A 19559-nucleotide genomic window follows, 5' to 3' on the forward strand; every position below is an offset into this window, starting at 1 on the left:
GGTTGGGTGGAAGGCCATCAGATTGTGACTTATGTAGGAGATAGGCACATCATTACTAATCACATCAACATCTCCTAAGTCTTCTACACGTGTCACACATGCTCACAATCATCAAACAAATTGGCAAGATCACAATCAGAGTCATCAACATCATCAACAGATTTATTCTCATGCATCGGCAAATCAGGAGAAATATCACAATGTGACCTAGGTAGAGAATAAGACACATCAAATATATTTTCATGCATATTAGCATTAGTGTCTAAAGAAGATTCAACTATTCCTATGTCATGCTCATCTTCACAGAATAATTGTACGAATCCCATGTCAATATCAAAATCATATGAATTACAATGAGTATTAGAAAAAACAACATTCATGAAGGTCGAGGGCGAGAAGCCATATGTTTTTGAACCAACAGGTTCCACAATATTTTCATGTTCTTCTAACATATCATCATAATCATCATCATGGTAGCATGCATATTGGTCCTCATTAACAGTGGTGGTGTCATTAGTCGATTCATGTTCCTCTAAATTAGGTTCATATTCAACATCATTTACAAGAATGGGACTAGACACTTCATTAGGGACAACATACATTTCCTCATGAATTTCCTCCTTTTGTAGGTGAAGCAAAATCTGATCTAAACATGCCTGAATTCGTGATGTAGATCTATCAAAGTTTTTCTTACTGAGTCTTAAAGCTTCTGTGGTGGAGTCTAAATTCATGGGAGTACAAAATTCTTCATGTTCAAATTGTGGTGAATGGTACATGTGTGCATGGTCATTATGGTTTACAAAATATTGATCGCAACCCTCAAAGGATTGATTATGGTCCCAATGACTACCATTCTCACAATTTATGGGCATTTCATACCTTGGATTTTCTCTAGATTGCCTAAAATTATGCAAAATATGACAATTCTCAACAGGGTGGTCTAAACTACCATATGCGGGACATGCATAGATTTCAGGTTGCCTAAGAAAATTAGATGTGACAGATTCCTCATGTGATTGCATTTCTAAAGCTGTGATTCGAGCTTCTAATTGATCGATCAGTGATGATTGTGTGAGTGAGGCACTAGCAAAATGTTCATTTTCATGTTGTGGTGAATGATGCATGTGTGAATAGTTATTAGGGTTCATGTATTGAGGCTCGGGACTTTGAAAATGTCCATAATAATTCCTATAACTATTGACATCATGGTCTATGGGAGGTTCATAACATGGAGTATGTCCATACGCAAGTTTTCTAAGGGATTTGTTGTATTCTCCAACTGTAGACCAAGATCTAGACATGATTGGGCTCAAAAGCTAAGTAACTATGTTACAAAGCCCAAAGTTTGGTTTTTAATGGGTTTGGATTTTTGGGAAAAATTTGGTTTTTATGGGTAACATTTGGTTTTGTCGGGTTTGAAAAGAAATTTGGTTTTTAATGGGTTTTAGAAAATTTGGACCTAATGGGAAAAGAAAACACTTTGGTTTATTGGGTTTTGAAAACTTTGGTTTTAGACTTTGAAGACAAAGCCCATTTGGGAGCTTTTGGTTTTGATGGGAGCAAAATTGGTTTTAAAGAGGTAGAAAAATTTGGTTTTTAATTGGGAGCAAAAATTTTGGTTTTAGCATTGGGAGCAAGAATTTTGGTTTTAGTGTTGGGAGCAAGCCCACATTGGTGGGAGAAATTGCTTTGCCAAGGGAAGGTGAACTAAGCCCACAATGTGTATGCAAACTGAAGCCCAATGTAGCTTTTGAAATAGCCCAACTGTTACTTGTTTGGTCTGAGGCCCAGTTGGGCTTTCAAAAGTTCAGTTTTTCTAATTTAAAACTACAGGCCCAAATCAATCTAACACCACAAGCCCACAAGCAATTAAACAAACAAGCCCACAAGAAATTAATTACAAACCCAACAGAAAAATGGAAAAAATTATTACAAGCCCAGAAATTAAAAATGGAAGCCCACAGGTTGGGTTCTCTTAATGGGTTTAGGCTTACTTGCTTAAGCACAGCCCAGCTGCTCAGTTTGGTTGCAAAAGCCCAGTTGGGCTTTGGATCATCCTAAGCTTTTTCTTCAACACTCAAGGCCCAGTTGGGCTTTGGTCTTTCTTCTTTGGCTTGTATTACAGACCAGTTTGGCTTGGGTTCTAGCTGCAGCTTTGGTTCAGCAGGTTTCAGCCTTAGCAGCACAGCATCAAGCCCAGTAGCTCACAGGCTTCAAATTCAGCTAGAACAGCAGGCAACAAGGGTAGCAGGCAGCAAGGGCAGCAACAGGGGTAGTTCAGCAGCAACAGGATGCAACAGCAGCCACAGCAGCTCAGCAGCAGTCTTGGCCTGGCACAAGCAGGAGCACCACAACAGCACAAGCACAGCAGCTCAGCAGGAGAGCAGGAGAGCAGGAGTACAGCAGCAGAGGCTGGCAGCAGCAACAGGAAGCAGCAGCAGCAGCAACACCTGTTGGCTCAAAAAGAGAAGTAAGTTTCTCTTGAAAAAGAAGCAATGAGGGATCAATACAGCAGTGATATGCAAACTAAGATGCAAACTAATATGCAATATGCAAGATGCTAATGCAAGTTACACTAAGATGCAGTTAACCTAAGATGCAATGCAAAACAGTAAGATGCACAACAAGTTATGCAAAAACAGCAAACTAAGATACAAGAAAAACTTAACACACAACGCTAAGTCCCCGGCAGCGGCGCCAAAAACTTGGTGGTTCTCTAAAAGAGTCACAGAAATGATACCTGCAAGTGCACAGGGTCTGTTGTAGTGAGTGTGCAAGGCAGGGTCGAACCACAGAGACTTGGGTGTGAATTGAAGTGATGAAACAAGTGACAGTGAACAAGAAAATTCAGTGGCAGTGAGCCAAAGGCAGTGACAAAGAAACAAAGTGGAAAAAGTAGTGAAGAAACTGAAAACAGTGGGAATGGAAGTGTATGAAGATGGATGAGAATTCTCTTTCACCTAGCTAGTTCACCTAGGTTAACCTTGTCATGTGTCTAGTTAACTACCTAAAGTCCTTGGATTAACCCCTAGCATTGACTATCTGATTAAAGCATAAACAATCACAGGTCATTTAGGTTCTAGGTCTCTAACTAATATGGCTTTGTTAATCCCTCAGACTATCACTGACTCCTAGCATTAATGGTCTGTTTAAAGCACCACTAATCACAAGCCAGTGAACCCTTGGAAAGTCACTAACCTAACTGTTTTTAGCTCAACAGGGACTAACTCAAATGGCTAACCATTTGGCTCAAGGGTCTTCTCACCCTAGTGATGGATTAGAACATGCTGGAGTTAGGAGCTTTCATGTTGTCAAGCATTAAGACTCAAAACAAGAACATATAAGTAAACAGGGGAATTACAGAACTAACAGTAGAAGATTCACAAGACAACAAACAATTGAACATTCACACAACAAACATTAACAGTGGATAAGAAGAAGATATGCATTGGATTGAAAAATGAAATTAACCCAATTAGGGGGAACTAGGATGACCCAAGAACAGTTTAAACATTCTACATCAGTTTCTATTTATAGCTTACATCAAATCCCTAATTTCTAAAAACCCTAATTTTGAAAACCCTAAATTGATTTGGGGAAAATCAAATTCTCTCACCCATGTGTGAATTCTGCTCGAGCCATGCCCTGTTGTTGTTCCCTCTGCTCCTCCTCAGCTTGAACTGCTCCCAATTGCGTCTACTGATGCCCTAGCTTTTCTCTTTCTTATTTGTAGCACTTAGGGTTGATGCTAACAACAAGAGAGGGAAATACTAGGGAGCTGGATGATGGTGATGGCTATGATTTGGTCGGGAGAATGGAGATGGTGAAGCTCGAGGTGGTGATGGAAGAGATGGTGGTGGCAGTGGAGTTGCAGGCGGTATGGTGGTAGGACTGTGGAGTTTTTGGGGAAGATGAGAAGAAGAACCCGATGGAGAAGAAGGGTCCATTTGGTTAGGGGTATAGGGTTCTGATGTTAGGGTGTGAGGCGGGTGTATCAAAGGTTGATGCTCAGCAAAGTGAAAGTGTAGGATGAAAAGGTGATGGAATGATCCAACGACGCGATAGAAGCGACCGTTGGATGATGAGATACAACAAAACTGACGGCTTCAGATGGAGTTAGGTACTATAGTGTTTGACGGGAGCTTCGGAGTTTGATGCACAATGATGAGGCGACCGTTGGATGATGAGATGGATCCAATCTGACGGCTCTCATGGAAATGAGTATGGATAATGAAAATGGATTTGGGTAAGGGTTTTGGGCCTTGGGTATGCCAAGCCCATATCTTCTTTAAGAACAATTCTTCCTCTTCAAGCCCACTTCTCGTTGATCCGGCTCTTGCAAACATCATTCTTCGCTTCCTCCTAGCGAGAGTCTTTGCCGTTCCTTTGCTCTTTTCGCTCTGTGAGTTAACCAGGCTTTATTTAGTACCTAAAAATGCAAAATTAATTAAGAAAAGTATTTATTCTTGAAAACAACGAAAACACAGAATATGGGATAAAATGTAGAATTAATGCACAAAAGATGAGTTAAATGCCAAGAAAAATATATAGAAATATGTACTTTTTAGCACTCATCAAAACAACTAAGTTGTTTGTGAGGTCAATATAAAATACGTATGTATTCGATGCATGTGGAGCATCGCTTTTAAGCATCTTAAATTGATCGATGTGCATGAAGCATCGTTGTTTTAGAGCTTGATCGAATAAGTCGCGGATAAGCGTCTTAAAGGAGGCAGCATGATCGACCACCTTTGGGTGATCGTTTGGTGGCTCTAGGGACACACCATTACTTGGCCGATCACTGCTCGTGGAGGAGGGATGGCCGGTGATTTCCATATTAGTTGGTTTGCTATAAAAAATCTATGTCGTCCAACTAGGATAGCAAAGTTGGGTGGACGAGATGAATTGCGGCAGTTATATGTTGCTGTTGATATAATTTAGGGTTTGAAAACCGTGTGGCCCACTCCCCTTCGGACGTGCGTTTCGAGGCATTAAGCCTTAGGTCGAACAGGTCGATCGACCATATGTGAAGGCGGCTCGCTGGTGTGCACGTTGATACCTTCTGGACCATCTAGAATTACATCTAAACCATTCAAATAGGCCGGTGAACATGGATGGTCATGATTGATTTGCAGCAGTTGACATGCGGTCGCAGAAGCCAATTAGGGTTTCAAAGTTGCGCGTTCATCCTACTTTGGGTGAACGATTCTTTGCGTTCCAAGATTGCTATGGGCAAGTCGATCGACCGACGATGGAGTTTGGTCGACCGTGAACACGTTAGCATCTCGTTGGCCACCTAAAATTGGATCTAGGCCGTCCAACGAGGTTGGCGAAGTTGGATGGTCATGATCGATTTGCGGCAGTAATGTGTTGCCGCAAACACCAATTAGGGATTCAAAAGCAGTCGCGTCCACCCTAGATCAATCGAACGATTTGGTGTGCTTTTAACTTCTCATGAGCAAGTCGACTGATAAGAGATAATATTGGGTCGATGGCGAACGCGTTGGCACTTCTTTGATCGTTTGGAACGTGATCTAAGCCGTCCAACTAGGCTGGCGAAGTTGGACGGATATGACGTCTTTTTGAGACCGTTTTTTTTTACGGTTTTAGCTCGTTCGAGCTTTGTTTTTATGCAGCGAAGACGCCAATGTTTGGGTCGGGATGTACTTAGGCATGGTCCGATCGGTTGGGGCGTGAGTGGGCCCGCCGACAGTCGTCATGATGGTTGCCTCCAGGGTTTGGCTTGGCTTGTTAAATTGTGCAGCCAAATTATGTGGCCGTGATCGTTTCAGAGACTGACATGGACAGTCTAAATTTCCCTTAAGGAAATTAAACATGTTCGATTGACTTTAATTAAAAGCGCGTCGATACAAGATTCTCTTCGTCAGAGAATGATGTGGCCTGTGCGGGTATTTTGTGCAGATCTCAACACTAGCACTTCGGGAGATTCATGCTACTCTGCTGAGAGTGAACACTTAATCGTCATGTCGTGTCAATGATGAGAGTTCGTTTTGGAACATAGCACAGAAAATACCAGGCGAGCAGTAATAATTAATGCGACAGGTTGAAATTTATAGGATATCTGGGATTGATGCACCATTCTGATAAATTTCATAAATATATCGAATTGCTCAATACATATATATAAGTAAAGAGGTTTGAACACTCATTACTTTCCAAATGGATTTTACTCCTTTGTAGGATGACATCGCATTAAGTACGGGATTTGAAAATTGTGACTTTGAACTAAAAACCACCATCAACATTAAGTCCCCTGCTTAGCACGTAAAAGTGACATTGTTGCGGGGTAAGCACTAGATGGTGACAGAAAAAGAAATTCACAAGGCGAGTTTGATGCACATTACCAGGATAGAGGCTTGGCTTGATTCTTGAGTAAGGCACGTTTCCTTTGCACGTCGGTTATCATCAGATATATAAGTATCTACTTGATTGTTATCCCGTATCTGGAGCCTTTATACACGGAAAGTAGAGACTCATTTTCTTCCCGGGATCTAGCTGATTTGCGTAATATAAAGAAGACGATGAGCCTTTCTCTCATCGCAGAATTGCTTTTCTTCTTCGTTCCAGGTATTGCTCCATGTTCATTATGCAGTTTGATTTTTGATTGACAATAACGATTTTTATTTACCAGTTGTCGGTATGATCATAACGTCCCTTTTTGCAGTGCATGATGGGAACTATTGGTGATGGTTACTATTTTACTTCTCTAAAGAAGAGCTTCGAAGTCGACAAACCCGAGGCTAGTGCGTTCGAGAAGGTGATGGTCAAAATAGATCTTCCGTTTCGTGAACCCGATCGTGCCATACATGGTATGTCTCTTCTGCACCTACGTTTCATTCGAGAGCGTGCTCAGGATTTCTTGGCTTCGGTCGGCATGGAGGAAGAATGGAGGCGCAGCGAAGCGTCTCAGCTGCCGAGCGCGAGAGCTGAAAGGTTCGCAGCTCGGCTAAAGCGGCGAAGGATCAAGCATGAGCGGCCTTCCGGTGAAAGCAAGTACGATTACCCTGTCTGTAACGGAATCATCATCCTCGATTCTGACATGGACGAACCAGAGTATCCTCAGAAGGCTGTTGGGGCAGTTCCTGAAGGAGAAATCGAAGTAGCTTCCGTAGAAGGTGTTGGAGCAACCGCCGGCGGGAATACCGAAGTGGCTGCTGAAGAGATCATGGTAGCGGCATCCTAGATAAGATGTTGAAAAATCTTCTAAGGATGATGTCGGAGCATCTCTTGGAGGGAATATTGAAGCATTTATTGAGGAAGGCATCGAAGCGACATCAAAAGGGGAAGTCGATGCGTCTTCCTTGGAGGATGCAGTAATGGCTTGCGATGAAGGCGTTGCATCATTTTCCAACAGTTTCCGTGAAAATACTGTTGATCCTTCCAATGACTCGATTTCCCTTTGTTGCTTTTATTCATTATTGAACGCTTTCATAGTTTGTAGACATTCCTTTTTATGCTCAGCGGTGACTGAGTTTGGGTTTAATTAAACAATGGTTCTTTTATTCACATTATCTTGAGACCCAATTGTGACGCTCTCCAGTAGGATCATAATAGAATCTCTCCATTTCATCAATCCACACATATAACTAGTGATGCGTTTTATGTGTACTGTCTTCGTGATAATTGCTCACGATCCTAAATAATGAAGGAGGATGCGATAATGAAAACCAAAGATTAACCACCTGTCTTACAATAGGCAGAGTTTTGGAAACCCGTGGTGATGCTGCTTCATTGTTGGAGTAGATCGTTCTCCCAAGTGCTTACCCTAATAATCATATGAATCGCCTTTGCACTTTTCTTCCTGTATGCAAGCCTTCAACGTTTCTCGAAAGACATAAGATGTTTCTCTTTAGGTTTTTTTTTTTTGTTTGGACTGATAGGTAGTGATGAAGATTTAGGCTCGTTCAAGGCTTTGTGTCATGATTAGGGGTAAAGAAATTTCTAAAGGAAAATAATATCTCAATTAATCGACAAACCGGAACCCTAATAATTGTAAATGCAAACAGTGCAATCATTTTTGGAGGAATTATAAATACTACATGAAAGGGGAAATTGTTTGGAAGAGAACACTATGGAGAACGTTGGAGGAAAAGATAGCACAATGTTTTAGGTGTGGAGGACGCTGGAGGACATATCACAGCGTTTTAGGCATTGTAGGGTTCGAGCCATCGTGAGTGAATCGTCACTCCTTTTAGTTTGTCCGCATTGATGAGCTTGCAGTAACCGCCTAAGATAACATCTGTCACTAGGTATGGTTTATCTTCCCTTTTTGTAGGTGAATCAGACTGAGCGGTCATTTTCACTGTCACATACCCAACTTGAAATGTGGTCTCCTTCATTACCAGATCTCCAATTTGAAATGGGTTTGGACGTTGTACGGTTACTTAATCCTTGGGCTTGCCGTCTTTGACCGAGACAACTTCTAAACTTTTAACAAAGCGTTTGAAAGGACCAGCATCCCATTCACATCTCCTAGTGGCGAATGGGTTGTTGATTGGAGCGAGTCCCCGAGACTTAGCGGAAGGAGGAGTGACCGATTGCAAAAAAGGTTGTTCGATGAGACTTAATTGAGTTCGGAATCTTCTAACATATGCTGATGGGATTTCTCCAGGTAATTGCGTCACATCAGCAAGTTGTCGATACGACAACAAATAATCTTCTGGATTTGACGGCATGTTGGTAATCCTTTCAGGTATAAACACTGGCAAGGGACACACTCCTAACTTTGCTTTGTTGATATGCACCCACGAGCACCCCAGAATCATATCATAGTTCGGGTAATCTTTCACAATATGAAACCTACCACGTGTTAGAGCGTCTCCTATTTTGATTTCGAGGTCGATGTACCCATAAGCGTCTTTATACTCTCCTTCAGAATTTTTAATTATGGTCGGGCAATGAACAACTTCCTGTTTCAATATCTTTGCAGCTTTCAGTGCCTTGACGGTGACAATGTTGAAATCAGACGCTACATCAATCGGCACATTGTCGAACTCGACATCCTTTAAGCGAGCGACGGTTAGGAGTCCCCAGTTACATCTCGCGTTTCCTATAAAGGATAGAGGTTCAGGAGCAACTTCCTTAACTGGAAACAAACACTTTCCTGATACGACACGGTTAAGAGCCCCAAATTGTCTTAACGCTGTGCTTTTGAGAAATACAGAATTTCGCACAATCTTGTGAACAGAGTCCCCAGAAATCATGCAACTCCTGACAGGAAGGGGGTCCTGGTTGACTCATTCGTTTCCTAGTTGAAGTTCTCCCGCATCCACCTTGTCTTTGAAAATGCGCTTCAACTTGTTGCAGTCACTGGTTGGGTGATTGACGAACCTATGATAACGACAATATTTGGGATTCACCATCCCTTCTTAAGTTGACGGACGTCTAAGAGGAGGTTGCTTGATTGTTTCATCTTGAATCCATGCTTCCAGGAGTTCAAAGACCTCATCTATTGGAAATGGGAAGTCCGGAGTATCTCCAGCTTCAGGAGCTTTAGCCGTGGCTTCCCGGGATGGGGTTGTCTACGTTGGTGCTGCGTGTTTGGGTTGTTGCTCTGTTGCTGGAGCTTTCCTTTTCCCTCCTTCGTCTACCACGCTTACCGAACAGTGTTGTATTGTTTGTTGATAAGACGCCTATCCCCTCGAGTTTCGCGTGCATCCTCACCCCTGGCCGGTCTGGGTCTTTCTAAAAGTGATGGTGCGGTCGTAGCCGATCGCTTAGCAGCTTCATGAAGTTCAGAGAACGTATGGAAGCGCAAGTTTTCCAATAAATCACGATAGATGGGAACCATCCCATTAATGCACGATTCTACTAATTGTTGTTCGGTCACGTTTGGATCGTGACAATCCAAAGCTTGAATTCTGAATCTCTTGACGTAATCGTTCGGATGCTCGTGATTTCGCTGGAACATTCTTCCCAAGTCCGAGAAAGTGATTTGCTCGGATACAAAGAAATACTTTCTGTAAAAAGCAGTGACCATCTCACACCAGTTTTATATTCTGTTTGGCGCGGTATTGTTGTACCAAGTGTATGCTCTTCTGGTATGTGACTTTGAGAACTCTTTCAGGCGGAGGACGTGATTGTATTCGTGCTCTCCCAAAGATTCCAGAAAACGCGAGAAATGTGTTCGCGAGCGTTACCAGTACCATCATAAAGGGAAAACTGAGGAGAGGAGTATCCTCTCGATAGGGGGACTCTCTGCACATCAGGAGGATACGGAGGTTGATGCTGGTGCAGGTTCGACGGGTTTTCTTTGTCTTGATTTTGGAGAAGTCGTTCTAGATCCTCACGAGTGATGAAGTTGGATGGCTGGTTCTTTTCCCATGGGTGTTCAGGCGCAACACGAACTTCCTCATCTATGAATGCATGCCCTGCTGAAGAGCTTGCGCCAAGAGTGTTGAAGGTACTTCTTACGGGTTCCATGGGCGGTTCTTGCGGTAGTCGCTCTGTTAGCGTCTTGAGGAAAATAAGTACCTCTTTCTGAGTCGAATCCATGTATGTCTGAGCCTTAGCGAGAATATCTTTCCTCTCCATCAAATCAAAAATGGTAATAGGGGGTTGGCTTCCTCTGATTCGTCCATCCCCTCGTCCTGACGGGGAGTAGCAACTGCTCTGTTGACGACTGGAGGCGTTACACTTGAAGAAATGTTGAGGTTTGCGGCTGCTCTGGCTCTGGTGATGAGAGGTGTTACCGAGGTAATATCACCTGCTCCGCTGGTGTTGGTGGTAGATGACGTAGTTCCACGAGATGCATTGGTCGTATTGACAGGCTGTACGGTAGCGCCACTGACAAGGACATCAACGCCGAGAGTGTTGTCAGTGCTAGTTCCATCGGAATTGGTCGCCGATCTAGACCTAAGATCCACCATTTTGAATTTTGAGAAAATTGAAATGAAATTGAAAATTGATCTTGCAACCGAGAGATTAATCTCCCGCTGTGGTCGCCCGTTGTTTGAGGGTAAAAACTGATTCTGCTTTTTTTGGTAATTTGGGATGTGTTGATGAGAAACGAATCTAAACCCTAAACAAATGCACTTCAAAGGAATGCTTTTAGGTTCAAGAAATCAATCTGTAAGACTCTGGCCTAAACTAAGAAATGGTCGTTCCAGATTCAATTCGGTCAAAAGGTGAAGGAGAAGGTTGATCTTAGGGAGGGAAGCGGAGAAGGTATTTGAGATCACAGTGTTGAAGATGTGGCTGTTTATGACTTGCGTATCAGAAAAAGGTTTCTGGCTACTTGTGTAGATAACACTTGTGTTCTGTGTGTTCGAAATAGATTAAAAACCTATTTATACAAGTCATTGAGCGTACCCCGATCTCTTATGAAGTGGAGGAAGTTGAGTAGTGGAGAAGTAGGTTTGTGCAAAAGGTAGTGATTATTGTGTTTCCGTTATGAAGGAAAACTGATCATACGTTCTTCCACCACTCTCACAACTTTTAACCGCCCGTCTTTCCTGACATGTTCTCGTAATGGACGCGTTGCACGCCGCATGCTGTAAACCGCCTGACCAATACCCAGTAAGCATCCCCCAGTTGATGTCTCGAATGAGTGGATCAAGTCGTGGGACCTGCCGTGGATAATAACACATGATGCTATTAGGTGAAACAACTAAGTTGTTTGTGAGGTCAATATAAAATACGTATGTATTTGATACACGTGGAGCATCGCTTTTAAGCAGCTTAAACTAATCGATGCGCATGATAAGCGTCTTAAAGGAGGCATCATGACCGACCACCTTTGGGTGATCGTTTGGTGTCTCTAGGTACACGCCATTACTTGGACGATCGCTGCTCGTGGAGGAGGGATGGCCGGTGATTGCAATGTTAGTTTGTTGGTTTGCTAGAAATAAATCTATGTCGTCTAACCACGCTAGGAAAGTTGGGTGGACGAGATGAATTACGGCAGTTATATGTTGCTGCTGATGTAATTCAGGGTTTGAAAGCCGTGTGGCCCACTCCTCTTTGGACGTGGGTTTCGAGGCATTGAGCCTTAGGTCGAACAGGTCGATCGACCATGCGTGAAGGTGGCTCGCTGGTGTGCACGTTGATACCTTCTGGACCATCTAGAATTAGATCTAAACCATTCAAATAGGCCGACGAACATGAATGGTCATGATTGATTTGCAGCAGTTGACATGCGGTCGCAGAAGCCAATTACGGTTTCAAAGTTGCGCGTTCATCCTACTTTGGGTGAACGATTCTATACATTCCAAGTTTGCTATGGGCAAGTTGATCGACCGACGAGGGATTTGGGTCGACCGTGAACACGTTAGCATCTCGTTGGCCACCTGAAATTGGATCTAGGCCGTCCAACGAGGCTGGCGAAGTTGGATGGTCGTGATCGATTTGCAGCAGTAATGTGTTGCCGCAAACACCAATTAGGGCTTCAAAAGCAGCCACGTCCACCCTAGTTCAATCAAACGATTTGGTGTGCTATTAACTTCCCATGAGCAAGTCGATTGATAAGAGATAATATTGCGCCGGTGGCGAATGCGTTGGCACTTCTTTGATCGTTTGGAACGCGATCTAAGCCGTCCAACTAGGCTGGCGAAGTTGGACGGATATGAAGGTTTTTTGAGACTTTTTTTTTACGGTTTTAGCTCGTTCGAGCTTTGTTTTTATGTAGCACAAACGCCCATGTTTGGGTCGGCGTTTGAAACGCTTGTGAATGGGCAACATGGGATTTGATCAACTAGAGGGCTAGTGTGCCCGCTGGTGTGCGTGCTAGCACTTCCCTAATCATTCGTGGAGTAATCCAAGCCGTTCAACCGGCCTGGCAAAGTTGGACGGCTGTGATGCTTTTAAGACTGTTTTAGATAGTCTATGCTCGTTCGATCTCCTTCCAAACAACGCGACCACCCTACTTAGGGTTAGCGTTTGACAACATTGGGATGTACTTAGGCATGGTCCGACCGGTTGGGGGTGAGTGGGCCCGCCGACAGTCGTCATGATGGTTGTCTCCAGGGTTTGGCTAGCTTGTTAAATTGTACCGCAAAATTGTGTGGTCGTGATCGTTTCTGAGACTAACATGGACAGTCTAAATTTTCCTTAAGAAAATTAAACATGTTCGATTGACTTTAATTAAAAGCGCGTCGATACGAGATTCTCTTTGTCAGAGAATGATGTGGCATGTGCGGGTGTTTTTCCGGAAGCGGATGATAGGTTTTCAAAAGCATACGTCAAATCAGACAACTAATCTAAATTAAGCCAGGCTATTGTTACACTTTATATGCCTACTGCCTAGTGATAATAATAAATATTTTACTGGGCGTTAGCTTCTTTACTTTTTTTCTTTGAACAATTGCACCCTCTTTCACACTTCCGCACGTTTCGAAAAAACACTCGATATCACAGTTGCCCCTTATTTGTGCCCATCCAATTTAACGTTCACATTCATCATAAAAACTCTCAGAAAGGCTGATAATGCCTTAACTGGTATCACTGGCAGTGACCCATTCATCCGGCTATTTGCATTAGTCTCTTTTTGTCTTCCTCAAATCGATAAATATGTGCCGCAGTAAGTCAATAGCCAACTCGCGTTAAGTTTGCAACTCAAGAGTGCAAATTACTGTGACAGTGAGGAGAGCTATTTTTTGTTTCTCTAATCTAGTCTCTCTGTTTTAACGCGTTTGAGTTTCGAATTCCGATGCTGGATTAAGATTTTTGTCTGGAGATAAATCTCCGATGTCAGTGGTGCTGATCATCAACACGTCCATCTATCTAGCTTGTGCAGAAGACTCGAAAGTCATGACCTCTTGTCAGATTAGCCAAAACAAGCAAGACCAACTAATAAATTCATTCCTCAACAGTGACTTCTCTCCTAAAATCTCTTCTGTTTATATATAAAGAGGATTGATCCCAAAATTTATTCCATTATCTTCTTTCAATTTTCAATGATTCCATCAAAACTGGAAAGTACAAAAGATTGACAACAATATTTTGATCATACAGAATTCATGATACCAAATCTTTTGGCTTCTTCTTTGAATGAAGAAGATGGTTACTATAGAAGGAGAGCTGTGGAGATGAAGTAGAGATTACTATAGAAGGAGAGCTGTTTGTAGCTTGTGATGAATGTGCATTTCCTGTTTGTAGAAATTGCTATTAATACGAGAGGAGAGAAGGTAGTCAGTCTTGTCCACAGTGTAAAGCTAGATATAATCGTATCAAAGGTAGTCCGAGAGTTGAAGGAGATGAAGATGAGGATGATGTTGATGATTTGAGAACGAATTAGGTTATTATCATGGGCAATACCTCATAGAGCAAGAGCTATCTGCTCGTCTTAAGATAACGCGTGCACATCGGACTGGTGCTGATGCATCTAGTACTGTTGCTTCATCGTCTTTGAACCCCGACGTTCCTCTTTCGACCTATAATCAAGAGGTAATTTTAGAAGTTGGAGTATGGTAAACGGCAGTTGTTTCTTGCTTTATTAGGTTATTTGCGAATTGCTGTTAATTGGCAGTTGTTTGTTGCTTTATTAGGATGCTGTTGTTTCACCTGAACATCATGCTATTTTTATACCTCCATTTGTGGGTAGTGGCAGTACTGTTCATCTGGCACCATTTCCTGATTCATCCTCATCTTGTAAGTTGTCGCGAACACATCATAGCTGTATATGTGTTCTGTATGTCCCTTGTATTTATATTGTATGCAATCATAATTTTTGGTGTTATTATGCCTATTAATGCCACAGTACAGCCAAGATCGATGGGCCCTTTAAAGGGTACATCATTGTCTGGATATGGAAGTGGTGCATGGAAAGAACGTGTTGAGGAGTGGAAGAAAATGCAAAACAATAAACTCGACTTAGACAATCCCGATTTGCCCAAGTATGTGTAAACTCTACTACTTTGCCTTTTTTGACTATCCATTTTGAAGGGGGTTTGGATTTACTGTTTTTTTCTTGATTAATTCATCTAGAAATGGGATGCTTTCTATTTCTATAGCAAGTTAAATGAATTGTTTTGGCAGTTTTTGCATTGTAAGATATTCCAATGCTTTCAGTAACCCCCCCCCCCCCCCCCCCCCCCCCCCCCCCCCCTGCAGTCTCTTATCGGTAATTTCAGTTAAGTTTGACTGTTTTCATTGATTCTGTGGATATATATACGATACAAATTTTTGAATTCACCCCAAGTACATGTTTTACTTAATTTTGATTCATCTCTTTTTGTGTTTTGGTTTTGCTTATTTCTTACCTTCGCTGCATAGACTTGTCAGTCTATTCCTCCCACCGTTGTGCATTTACGTTCCATTTTTTTTCACTTACAAGGAACTGTTTTTCATTCCAGGATGGGTGATGACAAACAACCACTTTCTCGGCAATTATCTATTCCTTCTAGCAAAGTCTATCCTTACAGATTGATAATTTTTATCAGGCTGGTGGTTCTCGGACTCTTTTTTTATTATAGAATTCTCCACCCTGTTCATGAAGCATTTGGGTTATGGTTGACATCAGTGATCTGCGAGATATGGTTCGGTGTATCTTGGATCCTTGATGTGTTCCCAAAATGGCACCCTATTGTTAGAGAAACTTACCTTGACCAGTTGTCACTTAGGTAAATGAAGTCCCACATTGTCCAATCATAACTTTCATTATAATGGCGACTTTTGCCTAAGCGCACAAATCTATTTTCTGCTTTTAGGTATGAAAAGGAAGGAAAATCATCTGAGCTGGCTGACATTGATGTATTTGTAAGTACTGTTGATCCTTTGAAAGAGCCGCCACTTGTCACTGCAAATACTGTTCTGTCCATCCTGGCTGTTGATTATCCGGTAGACAAAGTTGCTTGTTACGTCTCCGATGATGGAGCTTCCATGCTTACATTTAAAGCTCTATCTGAGACATCTGAGTTTGCAAGGAAGTGGGCTCCTTTCTGCAAAAGGTATAATATTGAGCCTCGAGCTCCGGGGTGGTACTTCTTGCAGAAAATTGACTATTTAAAAGATAAGGTCAATCCAACTTTTGTCCTAGAGTGGCGTGCAATTAACGTAATTAATTGAGCAAATTCATGTACTTTTGTTTGTGTGTTCTTATTTAGAAAGGAAAAAGTCGTATCTAATTTGGAAAGGATGTGATTGTTGCCCATCGAGGTAATTGTGAAGTGACTGACTGACAGCCGTTTTAAACAAGGACCCAATCCTAAGAAAGTGTGTTGTTTTCCATTCAAAGATATGGCGTTCAAAGAATGAAGCTCTGACATTTACTTTTATATAAAAAAATTCATAAGCGGCGCTGTGTTAAGAAACAAATTTAGGCAATGTTTGTATTTATTAACACTAACTATAGATCAAGAGAAGCACGTGTGTCTATAAATTGAGTAGTAGAACAGTTTGCTTGTTTTCTTCAGGCACCCTTCATTATGCTTATAAATTGATAACAAAACTGGGACTTGCTTGTGATTGTGTGTAAGTTTGATTTCAGAGAGAATATGAGGAATTCAAAATTCGAATAAATGCATTGGGTTCCATGGCGGAGAAGGTCCCTGAGGATGGTTGGAAAATGCAGGACGGAAGACCGTGGCCTGGTAACAATGTTCGAGATCACCGGGGAATGATCCAGGTGATATATAAGAGTACCACTAACAGTTGTACTTCAACACAAAAAATAACTAGAATAGAAATTGCCAGCACTTTCATCGTTTATATTCTCAGAATGGTGTTTGTTTTAGTAGAAGCATATCTACATAGTACATAGTGATAACAAGAAAAATGTAATTTGAAGTGACAGCTCTTTCTTTTATAAATGCTCGAAACAACCAGGTTTTCCTCGGTCATAGTGGTGTATGTGATGTTGAAGGGAACACATTACCTCGTCTGGTGTACGTTTCTCGTGAGAAGAGACCAGGCCTTAATCACCAGAATAAAGCTGGGGCCATGAATGCTTTGGTGAGCTTCTTTTTTTGATGTCATGTTTGAGCTTTGCTTATTGCATTTTTTTTTTGTTACTTCTCCAGTGTTACTTATCTTTTTGGCTAATTATTATAGGTAAGAGTTTCGGCAGTCATTTCCAATGCTCCTTACCTTCTGAATGTCGACTGTGATAATTATATTAACAACAGTAAGGCACTTAGAGAAGCCATGTGCTTCATGATGGACCCTATATCAGGGAGGAATATTTGTTATGTTCAGTTTCCTCAAAGATTTTATGGAATTGATCGACATGACAGATATGCAAATCGAAATTTTGTGTTTTTCGATGTAAGCTCTCACCTCTTGAGTAACTACACGGTTGAAATTCTTTGGTGGTTACTTCTTGCAATGACTTAGCTTTTTGTTTTGTATTGATAAACAGATCAACATGAAAGGACTAGATGGGATCCAGGGTCCAATTTCTGTTGGAACAGGGTGTGTTTTCAGAAGGCAAGCATTGTATGGATACGATGCCCCTGTAACAAAGAAGCCACCTGGAAAATCGTGTAACTGTTTGCCAAAATGGTGTTGCGTTTGTTTTGCGTCGAAATGGAAAGACAGGAACATAAATCCGAAGGAGAAGAAAAGAAAAATGAAACTCAGGGTTACATCAAAGCAGACTCATGCACTAGAAAGTATAGAAGAAGGAAAGGATGGTAAGTTTTTGGATAAATTTTCTTTTTCTATATAATCGAAGTTTCTTTTTACACCATATGGCCTGCAAGTTCGGTTTTATGATCCATTGCAGGATTGGATGATGAGAAGTCTCACCTGAATCTTGAGAAAAGATATGGGCAATCACCGGTGTTCATAGCTTCAACTCTTCTAGGAAGCGGTGGACTTGCACGGGATGCTAGTTCTTCTTCTACTTTTTTGAAAGAGGCCATTCATGTCATTAGCTGTGGTTATGAAGATAAAACTGAGTGGGGCAAAGAGGTAAACAACCTTATAATCCCACTTTGTGTTGATAGGTTTATGTTCCATTCTCACATTTTTCAAAAATCTTTTGAAAAAAGGTTTACTTGTTATTTTTTTCTGAAAGATTGACAAAGTATTGAGTTGGATTTCTAGGAAACATGGTGCTGGATAGTGGATACGTATGATTTTTTGGATAACTGGTTCGTTTTCACGAAACTGCCATAGAGAGCATCATTTCTTAATTGCAATTTGATGTTTAACCAGATTGGCTGGATATATGGTTCTCTCGCTGTGAATATTCTGACTGGTTTCAAAATGCACTGCCATGGATGGAGGTCTGTTTACTGCATGCCAAAGAGGCCAGCATTTAAAGGATCAACCCCCATTAACCTTTCAGATCGGTTACATCAGGTCAACAGGTGGGCCCTTGGATCAGTGGAAATATTGTTCAGCAAGCACTGCCCAATCTGGTATGGCTATGGATGTGGCTTGGAGTTGCTGCAACGACTTTTCTATATATGCTCGGTGGTCTACCCATTAACATCCATTCCCTTGATTGCTTACTGTACTTTGCCAGCAGTCTGCCTCATCACCAACAAGTTCATATTCCCCGAGGTACATTGCAGTACGGCAACTACTTTTTCCCTTGATATACAAATATCAAATATTGTTTCTTAGTCTTGCTGTATTTTAAGAATGTGCTTTTAGAACTCGGTAATGCTCCACATGTTGACTATTAATCTTCTCTGTCGTAGCATGCATTTGGCATCTCCTTGATTGTGCAATCATATGTCTGTAATATAGCATCCACTTTGCACATACAATCTAGTTGATACATTTTTGGCATCATGGAGAAATAATGATAAATGGAAGTAGTCTAGTGTGTTCCCACGTTTAACGTGGGACAACAAGGCTATATCATGTGACTTGTGTTTAATTAAAAGGTCTACTTCAGCACCCTGTGGGCATGAGATTTATTTCCCACTTATAATCGTCTTATAACTCAAACTGCATGTAATCTTTCTATTTCTCTTTACCCAGTATCCAACTGTTTACATGTTTGGTGCTTATATCTTCCACCAGAGTTTCTGTTGTAGCTTTGACACTTCACCCAGAATATTGCTGATATTCAAATGCTTGTTTTCCACATACAGATAAGCAGCTGCAACTACGCCAGCTTAGTCTTCATGTCTCTCTTTTCTGCTATGGCGGGAACAGGCATCCTTGAAATGCAATGGGGAGGTGTTGGGATGGATGATTGGTATGGGAACGTGCAGTTCTGGGTAGTCAGTGGTGTTTCAGCACATCTTTTTGCTCTCTTTCAAGGTTTACTAAAGGTTTTAGCCGGAGTTAACACGGGCTTCACTGTACAATCAAAAGGAGCAGATGATGGAGAATATCCAGAGTTATACCTGTTCAAATGGAATTTGTTATTGCTTCCTCCACTGACGTTATTGATCATTAATATAATTGGGTTTGCTATTGGAATCTCAGTTGTCATCAACAACATTGGATGTGATTCGTATGAATCATGGGGTTTACTGTTCGCTAAGCTGTACTTTGTGATTTGGATTATTCTTCATCTATACCCATTCCTCCAGGGAATGATGGGGAGACAGGATAAACTGCCTACTATCGTTATAGTTTGGGCACTTCTTCTTTCGTCCATCTTGTCACTCGTCTGGGTTTCGGATGAACCCATCCTATGA

The 19559-nt window shown here is 41.7% G+C and overlaps 1 pseudogene; it reads left to right on the top strand.

Moving 5' to 3' along the window:
* Nucleotides 1-12034: 12034 nt before the first annotated feature.
* Nucleotides 12035-19559, top strand: LOC113289987 (annotated as a pseudogene).

The sequence above is a fragment of the Papaver somniferum genome, chromosome 1 (assembly GCF_003573695.1).
Source record: "Papaver somniferum cultivar HN1 chromosome 1, ASM357369v1, whole genome shotgun sequence".
Lineage (NCBI taxonomy): Eukaryota > Viridiplantae > Streptophyta > Magnoliopsida > Ranunculales > Papaveraceae > Papaver > Papaver somniferum.